Source organism: Scylla paramamosain, chromosome 26 (genome assembly GCF_035594125.1).
Source record: "Scylla paramamosain isolate STU-SP2022 chromosome 26, ASM3559412v1, whole genome shotgun sequence".
Lineage (NCBI taxonomy): Eukaryota > Metazoa > Arthropoda > Malacostraca > Decapoda > Portunidae > Scylla > Scylla paramamosain.
This window is the reverse complement of record NC_087176.1, coordinates 21,590,676-21,599,698: the sequence shown is the minus strand read 5'-3', so window position 1 is coordinate 21,599,698 and position 9,023 is coordinate 21,590,676.

Below are 9,023 nucleotides of genomic sequence, written 5' to 3'. Positions count from 1 at the left end.
TGGCGGGCCTTCACAGGGTCCTGATAACACTGGTGTCAAAGGAAGGGCAAAATTGCACCCCACGTGACCACGCCTGTTTTGACACGCCGCGCTGGGAGGACTCAGGGACGAGCCGCTGTGGCGTTATGGAGCCTGGCCCCCTTCATTGCCGGCACCTGTGATTGTGTCTCCATCACACATACACACACATGCACAGGCGGCAGAATAACATTGGTTCATCAGTTGAAGGGAGGAAGGAGCGCCGCGGGACATGCCACTCGAGCACTCCTCTGATATTAATGTTATTATGGAACGAGAGAGAGAGAGAGAGAGAGAGAGAGGAGAGAGAGAGAGAGAGAGAGAGAGAGAGAGAGAGAGAGAGAGAGAGGGATGAGGATAAGGTAAGTTAACTATTGTTTTTTAACGCCAAATGTTAATCTGTTAGCAAATTTTTTTCCTAAAATGTTCTCTCTCTCTCTCTCTCTCTCTCTCTCTCTCTCTCTCTCTCTCTCTCTCTCTCTCTCTCTCTCTCTCTCCTCTCTCTCTCTCTCTCTCTCTCTCTCTCTCTCTCTCTCTCTCTCTCTCTCTCCACACACACACACACACACACACACAGGGACGGTGAACGTATAATATAAGAAAGGGAATATACCAACTCTCTCTCTCTCTCTCTCTCTCTCTCTCTCTCTCTCTCCAGCTTCTTTCATCCCATTAAGTACTCGCTCGACGGGAAAGACGTGGATTATAATAGCTAATGAAAGATCCCCTGAGCCGCCTCCAGCGTGTCTTGCTGCTCAGGCTAAGGAGAGACACAGTGGCCGCTGGACCTCGGAGTATTCAGACAGCCAAGAGGGTTAGTATTATTCATGTTAGGGTATGTCTCTTGTCTGTCTGTCTGCCTATCTGTCTCTTTTTTGTCTGTCTGTCTGTCTGTCTCTGTATTTACGTCTCATCTCCTTGACTCTCTCTCTCTCTCTCTCTCTCTCTCTCTCTCTCTCTCTCTCTCTCTCTCTCTCTCTCTCTGAAACCGTGCCTCCTTTTGTCAAACTCATAGATTCTTTCATTCAGCATGTTTATGTATCAAATCATCTGTTTATCTGTCTATCTATCTACCAATCTGTCTATTTATCTATCTATTTATCAATCTGTCTATCCATCTATCTATATACCTATCTATCTATCTATCTTTCTATCCATCTATTTATCTATCTATTTTATCTACCTATCTACCTGGCTACCCATCCATCTGTTCCCCCCCCCCCGACCCACCTGCCTGCCTGCCTCAAGTAATAACTAGTAGTAGTGTGCCAAGCAGTAACAAGGAGACTCCACTCCCCGCTGGGGCTCGCATCAACCCGGAGATAAAAGTAATAAACAGTAGTGTGTAATTTCTTAAAAAGCTTCAGCGTAACAGGTGGGAGTGGAAAGACAATTAAGGAAGAAGGATAGATCTCATGGTGGCCATCTACATGTGTGTGTGTGTGTGTGTGTGTGTGTGTGTGTGTGTGTGTGTGTGTGTGTGTGTGTGTGTGTGTGTGTGTGTGTGTGTGTGTGTGTGTGTGTGTGTCCGTTTGTTTGTCTTGTGGTGAAATGTTTAACTCGTTAGTGACATAAAATTGACATTGATGCAAATAGAAAAAATAATAATGCTGAGAGAGAGAGAGAGAGAGAGAGGAGAGAGAGAGAGAGAGAGAGAGAGAGAGAGAAGAGAGAGAGAGAGAGAGAGAGAGAGAGAGAGAGAGAGAGAGAGAGAGAGAGAGAATGTTATTTGCTGCACAATGTTTAATATATCAGCTGGTGTTTTTTTCTTTTTTCTTCTTCTCAGTGTTCTTCCATGAAAACATGAGATAATAAGGGAAGCTGCAAGAAGCCATCAGGCCTACACGTGGCAGCCCCTGTATGAAATACACCTACCTATCTCTACCTATCATCCCGATCCATAAATTTGTCTAATCTTCTTTTAAAGCTCCCTATTGACTCAACACTACAAACCTGATTATTGAGGTTGTTCCATTCATATACCACTCTATTTCAGAACTAATTCCTTCCTATCTCTTTCTTGAACCTAAATTTTTCAAGTCTGAAACCGTTATTTCTTGTTATATCCTGATTATTGATCATAAGAATTTTGTTTACGTCCCCCTTGTTATAATCCCTAAACCACTTAAAGACTAGTAGTTTGTTTTTGTTCCGTTCTTCATTGTTTTTCCTATGTGTCCCTTTGAAATCTATATAGACGCTCCCACAACATGCAGGTGAAAAAAAAAAAAAACTGTGCCGGAAATTCCATATCGTGTGTCCCCTTGATGACGCCGTGCGAGCCTCAGCCGTGCGTGACGCAATTGTCTGTCCCAAAAACACGAGCTCGAAACAAACCAAGAAAAAAAAAGGAAGGGATGAAAATAAAGTACTGCATCTAGGCGCTCTTATATTTCTTTTATTTTTCTTCGTAGTTCGTGAATTGTATTCTAAAATGTTTCCATGTCTTCTTATTTCCACTGGTTGTGACAGCTCTAGTGGAAGTTATTGGGATTTTTATGATTTTGCTGATAATTTAACAAATATTCAGCATCATCAGTGGAAAAAAAGATCCATGAGGACCAGGCTAATTATCTTTGTGACCTCTGAAAATACGGCACCCCCCCTCCTCTCTCTCTCTCTCTCTCTCTCTCTCTCTCTCTCTCTCTCTCTCTCTCCTGCCCTCCCACCCTCCAACCTATCCTTCCTCCCTGCCTTCCCTCCCTCCCTCCCAACGCCCACACTCGTCCCTTTGTCCGCGGCTGGTTTCCCCTATTGACAAATTTTCCAAGAGCTGAGTGGTTCTTTCGTATTTCCACATCCTCCAATCAAGAGTTAACGTGGCTTCCTGGTCAGCCAATGAGAATAGCAGTCCGCCTTGCCAGGATATTAGTGAGGCTTCCTTTTTAATCAATAAAGAAAGTAGCATCTCTTAAAAAAAAAAAAAAAAAAAAAAAAAATATATATATATATATATATATATATATATATATATATATATATATATATATATATATATATATATATATATATATATATATATATATATATATATATATATATATATATATATATATATATATATATGTAGCGGGACACAAGTCACCGCTCCTAGCACTCCGTTTTCTATTTCATTATCACCCTTCCGTTTTCACTCTCTCTACTGCACACGCTCTTGTCTTTCATATCTTTATACATTTCTCTTACTTGTCACATTCTTTGCACGCTCTTTAACACATGTGTTACACATCTTCTCAACACATCTTACTACTCCTTTCTTCACACAGACATACACACACACATACACTCTTTTTTTCCATAATTTTGTATGTGTCGTTTGTTGTGTTTAGTGATTGCGAGGCCAGGGCTGCCCTCATCGTCCGCCACACGCCCACAGACCTGATGCTGCGAGTTCTCAGGGCAGCGCCCCCGCCCCGCTGAACAGGTCGCAGCTCCTTTCCTAACCGGCGAGCAGCACTCCTCGCCGCGCCACCGCACCGCCCACCACCGGGCCCCAAGACTCCCCCACCTGCGGGCTGGTGCCCGCTTTGTGTATTATGTACATTCATGTATATTTTTTCCTTTGTGCAATATGTATATATGTATATGTTGACATAATACTCAATAAACCTTTAATAATAATTGTTGAATAAATAGAGAATACCCAGGCTAAGTTTCCTTTGCCAGAGCTACAATGTTGTAACACTGGAAACTGTTACCCTTAAAGGACTAAACACTGCTATGACCAAGAGGCATAGTTGGGAGCCTAAACTTCTCGCTTGAGCGACTCCCGGGCGGCCAAGTAGCACTTCACCTTCGCTACATATATATATATATATATATATATATATATATATATATATATATATATATATATATATATATATATATATATATATATATATATATATATATGGTACGTGCTCTCTACTTTTTCACTCCCTCTTTTTCTACTCAGAAAGTAAGTAAGATCAAGTTAGGTAGCTCAGGAAGCCTCGGGGGTAAGCTTGTTATGCAGCTGTTCCTTATTGTTTGAAATTAAATGTCCTTCCCCCGACTATTTGAATGTAGCCTATAGGGAGAAATACTTAGTTACGGAAGGTAGGGCCTGGCACCTCAGTGGGGTTGTTGTCTTTCTTTTGTCTCCCTTTGCCAGAGCCCCTCTTACATCCAAAAGAGTATAAAGTGAGTTACATAGCGCGCTATTAGTAAAAGTGACAGAATAACGGGTGATTGTAACAGAAAACTAAGTGAGGATAAAGATTAAGATGACTCATGAATATGCACCATTCATAAATTTGCATGTTTCTCTACATAGATTAATCCGAAAAGCAAGAGATGAAAAATGGAATCTAACTTTCTTTTTTCAAAGTATTGGATTATGCATCAATTAAAGTGTGTCACGACCTACACTGGTTTTATTCAATATCTCTCTCTCTCTCTCTCTCTCTCTCTCTCTCTCTCTCTCTCTCTCTCTCTTAGCGACATATGACATCACTGTTGCATCACATTAAGCCAGTCGGAAAATCAGTCTTTGTTAGGCCAAGTCGAAGGAATGGCGGAGAACGATCACTAGTTGAAGTCATCAGTCACTCAAAGAAAAGAAGTAAAATCGGTGATCTTTCTCTATCCATCATTGCCTCCGTCTTCCTCCTGCCTTTTGCCCGACGACTGGGTGGCAGCATTCAAGAATAGCACGCTGGAGTACCGCGGTGAAGCTCGCCATGCTCAGTGATACATGACAAGACAAGACCAAAGGCAAGTGGTTTTTGATAAAAACGAGGCTGCAACGAAGACAGCGAGACTGATGACCGTGTGTGTGTGTGTGTGTGTGTGTGTGTGTGTGTGTGTGTGTGTGTGTGTGTGTGTGTGTGTGTGTGTGTGTGTGTGTGTGTGTGTGTGTGTGTGTGTGTGTGTGTGAAGACTAACTTAAATCAGTGTGCTCTCTGTGAAGGGGAGGACTGTGTGTATGTATGTGCGTATGTCAAGACTACTTATAACTGACGTGCTGTCTCTAAAGGGAAGTAGTGTCGCTACTATGTTGGTGAAACCTCCACTCACCGCCTGGCAGCTTACCTCTACACAGTCATCAGTCCTCAGGTGTAATAATACTTTAAGTCCCCCCATTCCAGTTACCCATAAATCCACAAACCCACCAGTCCTTCAGTCCACCAACCTACCAATACCCAGTCTAACACAAAAGTTCACTAATCCAGCCCAGCCCCAGTGATCCACCATCCCACAGACACATCAGCTCACTGCCCACCAAGACACCACGCCGCCAGCAAACCACAACCCTGCCCACTAGACTCTCAAGCTAAGCCACACCCCAGTCCGTCATCCCTGCCAGTCTCGTCTACCATCCACTGAGCCGCCAGCACAGATCATCCCCGCCCGCTAGACCCACGAGCTACGCCACACCCCTGGCCGTTATCCCTGCCCTGTCAGAGCCTCGAGGATCTGACGCAGTAGGACGTCAGGGAAGCAGCTTGTCATCTTTGTGCCTTGAATACATTGTATAAAAATGTTGCTAAACGCTCGACATGCCTTGCCATTAGTTGGCACCCAGCAGCCGCGGGCCACGAGGGGCGGCCTTTGTTAGCTTCGTTATTATGATTCTGTGCTAGAGGTCCTGGCTGCGTTAGTGGCAGTAGTAGTACTGGTAGTGGTGGTGGTGGTGGTGATAGTAGTAGTGAAGGTAGCGGTAATGATGGTGGTGACGGTGGTAATTGAGATACACGTAGTGGCAGTGGCATTAATAAAACTAGTAGTAGTAGTAGTAGTAGTAGTGGTGGTGGTGATGGTGGTAGTAGTAGTAGTAGTAGTAGTAGTAGTAGTAGTAGTAGTAGTAGTAGTAGTAATAGTACTAGTAGTAGTAGCAGTAGTGGTGGTGGTGGTAGTAGTAGTTGTAGTAGTAGTAATAGTAGTAGTAGTAGTAGTAGTAGTAGTAGTAGTAGTAGTAATAGTAGTAGTAGTAGTTCTTGTTGTTGTTGTTATTGTTTAGCGGCAGCAGCAGCAAAAGCAGTACGGTGGTGGTTGTAGTAGTAGTAGCAGCAGTAGTAGCAGTAGTAACAGTAACAGTAGTAGGAGTGATAGTGACATCTGACGCACGAGAAGGGAGTACTGACAGGGACACCTCTGTACCTCCTCTATTTTCTTCCCAGTAAGATGACGCGACCACTGAGACGGGACCCGTGCCTGACCGGGGCACCGTACGCAGCGGTGGAATGACCTGCGTAAGGCGCGTGTGGGTGGTGGGGAGTGGGCGGGGCTGCATGTGTTTGGGGGAGACTGCTAAGGCGGGGTGCTACGTGGATGAGCGGGTGAGTGGGTAGACAGTGTGTGTGTGTGTGTGTGTGTAGGAGATCGGGCTGGAGTTTAATGGGTGGTTGGGTGGTTAGGTCGGTTGAGTGAGTCGATGGATGCTCTGTGTGTGTGTGTGTGTGTGTGTGTGTGTGTGTGTGTGTGTGTGTGTGTGTGTGTGTGTGTGTGTGTGTGTGTGTGTGTTCTTGAAGCTGTACCTGTATCACTAAAACTCTCGCGACTACCAGTGACATCGCATTTCTTTCGATTATAATAAAACTTAAACAATAATGATAATAATAATAATAATAGTAATAATAATAATAAAACAGGAAAATTTTTCCTTCTTGCCTTATATCCTATTAATCAGTAATTAATATGTACAAACACAAGCCTTAGTTTGTACTCACAAGGACAAAACCACTGCTGCCGTTGGGGTATTGTTGTGTTCGGCGAGGGTGTGAGGGAGGCGCGGGTGGTGTTTGCGAGGGGCGGTGTGGCGCGCGTCAGAGGCTCGCTCCCCTGGTGCCCGTCTCAACCCGAGAGCTCCAACTGTCCCGCCTGAAGCTGGAAGCTGCCGCCAGTGTGGACTGAGGTAAGATAAGTGAATCAAGGTAAGTATGTATTGTCGGTTGGACTGTTAGTAAATTGGTGTGGGTGTAGTGCTACATGCCTGCAGGCTGCTTGGGTAGTCACGGTGGTACTTGTCTATTTGGTTTAGTTTGTCTTTAAGGGCTTGGTAGGTTGGTATTTCTAGTTCTTCTATTCTGTTCCATATTGTCTTGGCTCTGTGGTGTAGGCGTATGTTAAGAGGTGTTGTTCTAGTGTGTGTGTGTATTTGTTCTGTTGTCATAGTGTACGGGTGTTTCTGGTTGGTGGCGAATCTCAGTGCTTTGTTTTGTACTTTTTGTAGTTTGCTTATCTGGTGTTTACTCATAGTGTGCGTTGGGATTGGTGGATAGTTAGTATAGGTAGGATTAGTGCTTTAACTAAGTGAATTTTTATTTTTTCTGGCAATTTATACAGTTTATATAGTTTCTGTAGTGCAACATCTGCTATATTCTTTCGTTCCTGAATGTGTTTGTAATAACCAGTGGTGGTAATGGATAGACCTAGACATTTGCCATTATTTTTAAATTCTATTTCTTCGTCGTTGATGATTAAGGGAAAGGTTTTTTTGGCTCCGAGGTGGAGAGGCGTGAATTTAATCATGTTTGTTTTAATTTTCCATTTTCTTTCATAGTTATTAATTACTCTGATTGTTCTTTCAATTTTTATGTTTAACATATTGTGGACTGAGGCTCGTATTATTTCTCTTATATAGTCACCTGTTGCTAAGGTTGCCACATCTCGCTTCATTCTCCACTCTGGGAAGAGTTTGCGAGTCACTCCCCTCTTGGAGGGTGTGCGAATAGTATGGTAATTGAGGCGTTCACGCACCGGCAGGATGGTGATGAAAGGCCTCTCTTGCCCTGTGTCGAGCACCTGGTGGTGAGACGCATCACTCACCACCCCCGACTAGCCACGTGAGAGGTTCCACTCTCTTGCACGGTCCACATGAACGTTTGTGAGTGAAAGATTTTGTTGGCTTAATTTGTTATCATAATAGAATATTGCCACAATCGTTGCCACATTACATTACATTAATATATACATTATGAATTGTGCCATCTATACAGTGGTTAAGAAATTAAGGGGCTGCAATTAAAGTGCAAATTTATAGAACACGACAAAAGATGTGCTGAATACAGGACCCTCAGACTGACTACCTCACTGGAAGGAAGAGAAAGGTATACGCAAACACGAGGGATAGAGTGAATCTGTAATGATGGAGTGCACAGGGAGCCCTGCGTCCTGGCATAAGGGACGGGCACTATTAGAGATAGTAGGTGGATAAGCCAGCTGAAAGGTAAGTAGAGTCTACTTGTGGGAAGCCCTTACAACACTCAATTGAAAAATAATAGAAAATTAAATTACAAAAATAAACAAATATAACAGATGAAATGCTATAAGCGCAGTAGATGGTAGGAAAATGTGTGTGTGTGTGTGTGTGTGTGTGTATCATCATCATCAGGTCGTTGCCGATTCCTTAAGATTAAGAATACGGCCTTCAGTGTTAATCTGGCGTCACCAAAGCAAGTAATAGCATCGGGTCATACGGCAAACACCTAACTTCTTGAATCATTTACCTGGCAGTGTCGCAGCTCCACGACCATTATTCTGAAAAACTTCTGTGCCGCACCTCCACTACATTCAAAGGACCTAGTTTAAGTTACATGGGTTGTTAAGTTTTTTTTTTTTTTTAACGGCTATAATGACAGATTATCATGATTTCTATTTTCCAAAGGTCTAGTTGAAGCTACATTGTTTTTTAAGGGTCTTTTTACGGTTCTAGTGACAGATTAATAAGACTTCTACATTTAAAAGGCTCTAATTGAAGATGTGTTTTTTCTACGGTTCGAGTGACAGATTAATTCCACTTTCACACATTTCGATTTTTTACTGTCCATGACCCGGCACCGTGTATGCTACACACGTGTGCCAAGTCTAGAAAGCCTTGCTCACGTGGGGAAACCACCTTTCTCAGTGCACGTACCATAAGACACCAATTAAGACTTTATACCTTCCTCGTGAGACGCAGAGCCTGAGTCCCGGGACTGATGGTACAGAGAAAGGCAAAGGGAAGGCATCAGTACATCCCACAGGATCAGTCAATCCCACCG